The sequence below is a fragment of the Pyxicephalus adspersus genome, chromosome 2 (assembly GCF_032062135.1).
Source record: "Pyxicephalus adspersus chromosome 2, UCB_Pads_2.0, whole genome shotgun sequence".
Taxonomy (NCBI): Eukaryota; Metazoa; Chordata; class Amphibia; order Anura; family Pyxicephalidae; genus Pyxicephalus; species Pyxicephalus adspersus.
The window spans coordinates 132,471,772-132,480,280 of record NC_092859.1 but is presented as its reverse complement, the minus strand read 5'-3'; the positions used below and the strand labels follow the sequence as shown (position 1 = coordinate 132,480,280).

General features: G+C 38.2%; 1 protein-coding gene across 2 annotated transcripts in view; it reads left to right on the top strand.

The window, feature by feature from the left end:
• Positions 1–3,682: 3,682 nt before the first annotated feature.
• Positions 3,683–8,509, top strand: part of FSD2 (fibronectin type III and SPRY domain containing 2) — a 36,940-nt gene continuing 32,113 nt past the window's right edge. For both annotated transcript variants that reach the window (XM_072402435.1, XM_072402434.1), the window contains exon 1: positions 3,683–3,827. The gene's annotated coding sequence lies outside the window, so the exon portion shown is untranslated. The remainder of the gene's footprint in view (positions 3,828–8,509) is intronic.

Here is an 8,509-nt window from a genome sequence, read left to right as displayed (position 1 = left end):
AAATACCTTTGCATTTTCCACTGATAGCAACATAGTATCCTATTTCTGGGCTCCCTCTGTCTGTATAAAACTATCCATTAAGGGTCTTCTGACTTACCATAGTCATACGTCTTTAATACAGTTTTTTGACAGCCAGTTGACCGAACTGCATGTGTTTGGGATGTGGGAGGAAACCCACGCAAACACGGGGAGAACCTGCAAACTCCATGCAGATAGTGTCCCGGACGAGATTTGAACCTGGGACCAAGCGCTGCAAACGCCAGAGTGCTAACCACTGAGCCACCGTGCTGCCCATAATGTAAATTTCAGCTTGTGCTAGTGAATTCTGTAATCAACAGACTTTATCAGCAAAATATACAGAGGAACAGGACAACATGCAAAGGGTATTATTTTTAATTGTGACCGTATTAAATTAAAAAAAAATGATTTGCACAACCAAAACACATTTCTTCATGTGTATTCAATAATGCAACATAGTCAGTTACCAACTTTTAAGTAATAGGTTAGACAGTGAAGAAGAAGCAATACACTGACAGTCACCCCTATGCGTTCCCTTCCTGTGAAGAAACTACCAATGTTACACTGACAATAATCAGTAGTGTAATGGAGCTTTTATGGATTCCTTCTAGATCTGTGTCAGAAGAAATCAATTTAAAGACAGCTTTGAAATTCTCATACTTTGAGTATTTTAAGGAATTTTTATTGATTTTTAAAATTTGTGATAAATGCATCCTGTAATTGTAGGACTTTTTATTAATCCGTGTAATATGGCTTTAGGTACTTTGCATTGGTATTAAAGTGTCCCTGCAACAAAATTCAACTTTAAGTCAGAGCCCTCTTGTGGTCACATTGAAGTCTTACACACAACCCTCCTACAAAAGAGCATGTCCTGCTATAATGACGTGTGTAAAGTAATAAATACTTAAAGTATTAAAATCTGAAATACATTTGTCCACTGAAATTTAACAAAAAACACAGCAGAATATGCAGCGCATGCTTTTTACATAATAGAAAGTACACTATATGTTTTGTCGCATCATGTTTCAAATTTTGCAGTCATATATCCCCACCCACAAATATTATTAGATTACAATTTTTTAAAATGACTTTAGATGGTAAGGGTAGGTATATGGTAATAGTAAATAGTCACAATTCTAAAAATTATTCTTCCTCACATCATGCAGCGTCAGCAATATTTACTGAAATCTAATCAGCTCCTACTCCTTAGGGGGGCAATACTAAAAATCAGACGGCCCCATGGGAAAAATGTTGATAGAGCTGTGCCCTCCAGATAAATCTCCATTGGGGTACATGGGGCACTCCCACAACAGTGCCAGGTTACTTGACCAGAATGCAGTATGGAAGAGCCACAAAAAAAAAAAATAAACTCCGTTATGCTTCTTCCAAATATTAGACATTTGTTTTGAACCAATTTGTTATTACAATTCCTTTAGGTAAATAAATGTACAGGCAGACATGGTATATGTATTTTTATTATATAAACTATATAAGGTTACACACTTTAATTCTGTTAAAATGTTGGCAGACATAGAAAATCAGCATATAGTTACATAGAAGGGTTAGGTTAAAAAAAGACTTAAGTCCATCAAGTTCAACAACTAGGGAAGTAAACATATAGCAGATATAAAACCCTATAGATATAGTGGATCCAGGCAAAAAAAAAAAACCCTGGTTCGATTTGCTCCAACGGGTAAAAAATTCCTTCCTGATTCCATGAGGCAATCAGATGTTCTCTGGATAAGCAGTCTCTGGTATCTTTACTTTAAAGCTTTAATACCCTGGTATATATTCTGTGCTTCTAGAAAAGTGTTCAGTTGCTAAAACTACTATAAATGCCTATTCCACATTTTCACAGACCTTACAGTGAAGAATTCCTTTTTTATCCTAAAATTAAATGTCTTTTCCTTCAGGTGTAAAGAATCCTCTCTTGTCCCTTGTAGGGATCCTAAAGTGAATAATCGGGGAAAAAAATAAAAACCCTCCCCGTTCAGTCTTAATTGCTGCATCAATCAGTATAGAATGGGAGGCTCTTGGCTGCTCCTTCTCCACATGCCTGATCTACATTTGTCCAGCGCCATTGAGGGATCTGTGTAACTGTTGTAATCTAATTGAGACAGTGTAAAAACTGAAGTCCAAAAACAGTTTTCTTCCATGTAAGGTAAATGACACAGCCAATATGTTTCCAGTATCACCAAAACCCCTTAGCACTGGATGGAAAAGTCTAAGTGGATTTGGAGTGATTGCATCTCATCTCATCCCTGGCTAAAGGGAAGCCAGGGATGTGTTCTTTTTTACACAGCGTGAGATTTAGTCACTCCAAATCCACTTAGATTTTTTCATCCAGTGCTAAGCCCTTGGACTTGAGTACCTGTACTTACAAATGATCTATTAGATGAATGGGCACATTTTTCCCCTACACATTCCATGATCTTGTGGAAAGCTATCCCATAAGAGTGAAGGTTGTTGTAGCAACAAGTGGGGGAGGACATCTCCGTGTTAATGCTCATTGTTTTGGAATACAATGGGCTTGATTTATTAAAGCTTTCTAAAGCTGCGTACACACTTGCAATTTTTGTCGTTGGAAAGGATCTTTCACGATCCTTTCCAACGACAAGGGCCGCACGATGCATGAACGATGCTGTACATACAGCACCCTTCATGCTCTATGGAGAGGGCTGTCGCCCATCATTACGAGGGCTGTCGTCCTTTCATTACGATCGGCTGTCGTCCATCGTCCGTGGATCCGGCAGGTCGGTCGTCCGGACGATGGACGACACCGACTGTACACACAGAAGATTTTCGCCCGATAATTGGCCGATGCCGATTATCGGGCGATAAAAATCTGCCGTGTGTACGTAGCTTAAGACTGGAGAAGATAGACTATCGTGAGAGTGTATCTATCATAGACTATCATAATCATACAGCGCACTTACTGTATATAGGTCCACACTGCTAATAAAAAAAAGAGTTTTGCCATTCTAACACTTTCAGGCTCCTGTCACATAAATGAGACAAGTTTCCAGGAGCAGCAAACGCACTGCAGGTTATCACATTGGCACATGTTGCCCTTGTCTTTGGACTGCAGGTGATCACCATAAGAGGAATGCAACTGCACAGCCTGAAGTTATATGACACTTCCAGGAACCATGCCACAGTCGCAACACAAATGCATGTACAAAATATTTCCCAAGCGCATTCAGTTAAATAGGTGCATGGTTGAGGTACAATGCTGGGTCATCTGCAAGCCTGAAATGGGCCTAATCGTCCCATGCCTTTCAGCACCTCTATATTGCATGATGTATACAAACAAAAAGCAAATTATTGATTTATATGAGCAGATTAAGTCTATGGGATAGAATTAGAAGGAGGATGGAATTAGGTGAGATATTATTCTATTCCAAATTTGCCTTTCTCTCTTTATTTGGGTTTTATAATCATTTTGATCAATCTTTTAGTGTCTCTTAGACTCTTTATTGTAGATGGTATTGTACAGAATCTCCCAAGTGTCCATTAAAAGAAAATGTCTACAATAGGCATTCCCATTGACAGTAAATATTGAAGAAAGTATCAAGTATTAGTCTATTCCTTAACTAAACACTGACATATGCTCAGCCACACTTCTGATATAAGAGAAGAAGGGGACAGCTGCAGGAGATCTATATTTATCGGTGTCTTGCACTGCTGGGACATCAGTATTTCTGAGCACACTGTCTAAAATTACCATGGAACGTTCATCATTCACACCCAGGAGCAAAGCCTAGTGTCCTGTGAGCTTCTTACAAGGGGACAAGGAGCCATATTTTCAGGTAAATCTGCGTGTGTTTTAACCTTACTGATCATATAGTCTTTTCATTGTGGTTGCTTAGTCAGCAGCTACATTCACATTTTTATAGTTGACACAGACTTAATCCAATGTACTTGTAGTAGCTGCATTCACATGCCAATAGATTGAGAAGAGGTTCGCCTTCAATGTGCAGGTTTTGAAATTCTTGGTCATCAAACATTAATCTTGTAAATTTATTATTGGGAAACCTTTTAAACCCTAATGCTTTGCATGGCCATTTGACCATTACAGCAGGCTTAGAAGGGCCATTAGGGGGGTAAGCCAGCCCCCTTCACTATCAAAGGGGCAATGTTCAAAGTAAACACATTAAAAATGTATTGAAGCTGAAGAGAAAACTGGCAAACTGCATAAGAAGAGATTAGGATCAGTTTACAAACAGTGCTTTACTTTTGTGAATTGCAATGATTGGTTAGGTTGGATCTTGTTTTCCACCAGCACACCCCCCTTCCCCATGTTTTCAGTTCTTCACTTTACACAAGAGTCCTTTTTAGGACAAATATCCGTGTCAGCATAATTGATAGTTACCTCTTTGGGCAAACACTTCCATTGTTTCCTCCTTTTTTTGTTCTGATTGTTCAGGGATTTCTTTTATTTTAATTTCAGATTTAAAGGAAACACATTTAGCTGTCCCTTTGATTGCAAACTCTTTTTTATTTTTTGCTGCAAGGCTTTCCTTCAAAGTTATGTTCCAAAAGATGGTGTTTTTATACCTATGGACATACAATGATTTTGATATTATATTGATAGGACTGTTTTTTTATTTTGGGGGTGCTCAAACAGCATGTTTTACTGGTGGGTTGGCCATCTGTTTTTGTTCGCAGCACACCACAGCATTGTGTGAGAGTGAAAACATTGTGCACCCAAACATCATATTATGTAATGTAAATTCCCACCGATCTTCTATTGTGGTAAAGATAATCATACACCACTTGGGCCTATTCCCCCAAAATGAAGCTGTCCTGCCACATCAATTTTACACAGCTGAATCATCTGACTCCTCATGTAATCTTCACTCACCTGTCTGTGCCTAGTGCCTCTACATTTTGGCCTAGTTTTGTTTGTTTACACTGCTTTACTGCATGCTAATTTTTATAATGCCTTATCATTTATGGTCTTTTAAATCTTGTAGGATAACACCTGCCTGTGCTCTGCCATTTTACTAATTTCAGCCTAATTTTGTCTATTAATACTGCCCTGCCACTTTTTTTAATACCATTTCAATATTTGCGGTCACACTTGTGACCTATGTTGTTTCCAATTTTCCCTCATTAAAAAGGGTGTTTACATTGCTATAAAGTTTGTTCTCTCTAAACTCCTAATGAGGGTATAATAGAAATTACCAGCAGGACAATTATGCATCTGCAAGAACAGTGTTCAATCAAAGTCTCTATCTTCTGTTCAGATCAGGCTTGTTAAAAAGCATATGTTGCTGATAAAACTACCTGAAAAAAGCTTTTTTACCTGCAATAAATCAGATTGGTGTGCTTCTGCTTTATGTAAGCCAAGATAATTGTAGAACAAAAAAAAATCAATTTCATTACCAATTTAGTACTGCCAAAGTAAACTATCACCAAGTCTATGCCTCGTCTTCTAATGACCCCTCTGTTTAGCTCCACAGAGGGTCCTGCATTGCAGTTCTTTTGTCATGACTGAATTCAATAAGTTTATATACGGTATCTCCTGAAAAGCATCTGAATTTTTCTGTAGCCATATAGATAAAAAAAAAATGCCCTGAGGCTGACATTCCACTATGGCAATGCATATGAATTCCTAAAAACTCATACATTTATGTCTAAAATTGCAGATACTTTTTAATCCCCTCCAGCTGAGCACAGGGGATGGCAGAGAGTTCACCTGGCTAAAAGGATGCTGAGGATAGTGAAAGCTGCCAGTGGAGGAGCACACTAATTACTTGATTATTTGATCATTTCTTCTGCACATATCTGTGATCAAAGCTTAAGAGCGAGCTGCAGGCAATGATGGGGGCACACGAGCAGAGCAGTAACAATTTCTATCCATTTACAGTACTGTATAGCTCTGCTGGTTCTGCTTGTTGTTATAGTAAACAGAACTCTAATTTTCTGCTGGTTATTAGGGAGTGCTGATAGAGGAAGGGAGTTTGAATCACTCATATGGACAAAAATGGGCATTCTCTATTCCAACATTCAATCCATATATGTATCAATTTTCACTTGAGTCAATGGACCTGATTTATTAAAGCTCTCCAAGGCTGGAGAGAATACACTTTCAACAGTGAAGCTGTGTGATCCAGCAAACCTGGAATAGATCTGGTCCAGGATTCAAAACATTAGCAAATGACTGAAGAAATCCGTTTCAGGTATGCTGGATCACCCAGCTTGATAAAAAGGTATCCTCTCCAGCCTTTGAGACCTTTTATTAAATCACGCCAAATGTTTTTTAATCAAATCTATCATACAATCTATTGAAAACATTGTGCATAGCCACCTTCAGACGCATTTTCACTCTTCAATGCCCTTGTAGCTTTTTACTTAAAAAACAAAGGTTACATGAGATCTAGGGATGGGGTAAAACATTATAAACTTTTTTTTTTAACTATAAATAAAGATAAATTTTTTTATATATACATTTCACGTTTTCACCTTCTCATTTAGTTTTTTTGACATTTTATAAAACCAGTTTTAAAATCTGGATTCTAATCCCATGAGTCTAAGAAACATTAACCCAGTGAAAACAGTCAAGTAAACACTTATAAGCACTTAAAATATATATGTAAAGGACAAATGGGAAACATTTTCTATTGTACTTTGCCATCTGTTTTCCAACCACTAGTTTTAAATAGCTTTTTACAGAGGCAATTTAAAATAAAATTGCAGTAGACAGCTGTACCCTTTGCAAAAAAAATGTACCTATTATTTAGTGTATACATATTTAATGTATTTATTTAAAGTCAAGCATTTATCTTACAAAAATCAGTGATCCTGAGATGCCTAAAGAATTGGTGGCGTGGCCATAAGGGAAGGGTTTACAGCTGTAAAATATGAGGATAGCTGGGGCATAACACCTCAATGGAAGGGTGAAAAAGTGGTGTGTTTTAATAGTAACAGGCCTACAAGGGATTACATTACAATGATATGGTTCTTTAAATAGGCAACAAATATCAATCAGAATATTCAGTGGGCAATTCATTGGCAGATGTTGCAATATGAGAGCTAAAAATATAATTGTTACAATATGTTTGAAACAAGAGGGCTTTTATTGTAATACATGGATAACAAAGGGTTACAATGTGAGGATGATTACAGTGAGGATACCAGGACTCAATTCTGACTCCCACTTTCCCTTGCTTTTATCTTCATACCTCAACGGCATAGTAAAGTTTTCATCTGCATGCAGGTCTGGAGGAGAAAGCACAAATGGCACCACTTCTTGACTCTTTTCTCCTCTACAGCATTACCTTGATTGGTCGCTGACCGGATGGTGTAATGGCATGAATGTCACTACTCCTGTCAGCCAATAAGGCGAAAGAAACTACAGGTATCTTAAAGGTTGGGTAACAAAAAATACCAGCCAGTCTCTAGGCCAGGGGTTGGCAAACCTTTATGGCCACTAGGCCATTTATGGGGTGGGCCGGACCCATCCTAATGGCTCCGCCCACCACCAGGGAACGCCCTCTGAAGGGAAATCCCTCTCCTCCGTATGCATTGCAGAGGAGAGAGATTTACCTTCAGGGAGCTTTCCTTATTTACTGCGGCGGCAAACGTATCAACGCCGGCCGCGGTAAATAGGAGAGCAACTGCAAGGGGGCGGCACCGGAGCTCCGCCTCCGGTAGTTCCTAATGCCCCCTGGCCGACCCCCGCTTTAGGCCATAGCTGGAGAGTTACCAGTTAAAAAAAGCTGAACAATAATGAAAACATTGATGATACCTTTATTTCATTGAACCAGGAGCAGCTGCATCCTTTGAACACACACCAAGTCTAGTTTATATCAGTAGGTAACAAAGTAAGACACCTCACATAATCCTAATATACAAATTTTATCAAATTCCAGTGTCTTTGATATCAAAGAATGGAGAAGCCCACAGCTGTGAAGCAAGAATGCTACCACATGACTCCATTCTTCCTTCAACCAGTGTCTGCAATAGGATAAGAGACCATTACTGGTTCATATATATATATATATATATATATATATAATTTTACCAATTCTATAATAAATGATCACATGACTCCCCTGATTGGCCAAAGGGACAAACACTTGGTTAACAGTGTCCTTTTTCCACTTTTCATTGAGAATGGCAAATCACTGACCCTGCTATATTGTTTTTTTAACAACTTTACCAACTTTAACCAAAATTTCTGTCCAATAAAAAACACTACCACCACCAACATTATGGAGGTCAAGTGTCAGAAGTTTGATGTCTGGACAAAGGTCAGTCAGATTTGCCAAAATGTATTTTTTTTCTTCAAAGTTTTTATTGAAATTTTCAAATAAAATAAACAATACAATTACACAACAAATTTGCAGAGAATAACAGGAAGAGAAAAATAAAGGGGGGGGGGAAGGGGAATGGGCAAGTAAGTTCAAAACAAAAGAAGAGCACCAACCAGTAACCAGACATATGTTGAATAAACATATGAGGTCAAACATTACAGTAAGTGATA